Raw genomic sequence first — 1,074 nt, forward strand, 5'->3', positions numbered from 1 at the left:
AGCTGGATACTGCTGATAAGGCTATTGAACCGTATTCTGAGCATTGCTCTAACTGAAATTAGGATGATTGCGGTTGTTTGGATGATAGGTGGCTGGCACAGGTTGCTGCGAATGCTGGAAGTTGCTCATGAACTGAGCTGATTCATTTGAAATTGCACACTAATCAGTCTCATGGGCACCAACACAAAGCTCACAAACACTAGTGATTTGATTAACTCCATAATTAACCAAAGTGTCCACCTTCATTGTCAACGCCTTAAGTTGGGCAACTATAACAGTTGCTGCGTCTAACTCCAGAATTTCTGTAACTTTTCCCTGAGTCAACCTCTGGGTAGGATTCTGGTACTCATTAACAGCCATCAGTTCAATAAGTTCATAAGCTTCATCGTAGCTCTTAGCCCACAAGGCTCCTCCTGATGCTGCATCAAGCATGGGCCTAGAAGTAGGACCCAATCCATTGTAGAAACAGTTGATAATCATCCAATCAGGCATGCCATGGTGTGGGCACTTCCTTAGAATCTCCTTATATCGATCCCAAGCCTCACACAGAGTTTCTCCAGTTTGCTGCGCGAACTGGGTAAGAGCATTCCTGATTGCTGCAGTCTTCGCCATGGGAAAAAATTTAGTGAGAAACTTTTGAGCAAGATCTTCCCAAGTTGTGATAGACCCTGCCGGTAGAGAGTGTAACCAGCACTTAGCTTTGTCCCTCAAATAGAATGGGAAGAGTCACAGCTTGATAGCATCTTCAGTCACACCATTGAACTTGAAAGTGTCGCAGATCTCGATGAAATCCATGATGTGCATGTTGGGGTCTTCGATAGGAGAACCCCCAAACTGAAATGAGTTATGTATCATCTGGATCGTGCTTGACTTGATCTCAAGAGTGTTAGCCGCGATGGCTGGTCTAATGATGCTAGACTGAATGTCATTATTCTTAAGCTTAGAATAGTTCATCAAAGCCTTCGGATTTTCTGCTTGATCACCCATAGCTACTACAATTGGCTCTTCAACTTTCTCTTCTTCTTCTACCTTCTTTTCTTCCTCAAAAACTTCCCTACGAACTACCACGTGTTC

At 43.7% G+C, this 1,074-nt stretch overlaps 1 non-coding gene across 1 annotated transcript; it reads left to right on the forward strand.

Moving 5' to 3' along the window:
- Positions 1 to 490: 490 nt before the first annotated feature.
- LOC141663098 (small nucleolar RNA R71) lies at positions 491 to 597 on the forward strand. Its single transcript, XR_012551183.1, has one exon. It is a non-coding gene; the product is annotated as a small nucleolar RNA R71 (small nucleolar RNA).
- The last annotated feature ends 477 nt before the right edge of the window (positions 598 to 1,074 follow it).

This window comes from Apium graveolens, chromosome 5 (assembly GCF_009905375.1).
Source record: "Apium graveolens cultivar Ventura chromosome 5, ASM990537v1, whole genome shotgun sequence".
Taxonomy (NCBI): Eukaryota; Viridiplantae; Streptophyta; class Magnoliopsida; order Apiales; family Apiaceae; genus Apium; species Apium graveolens.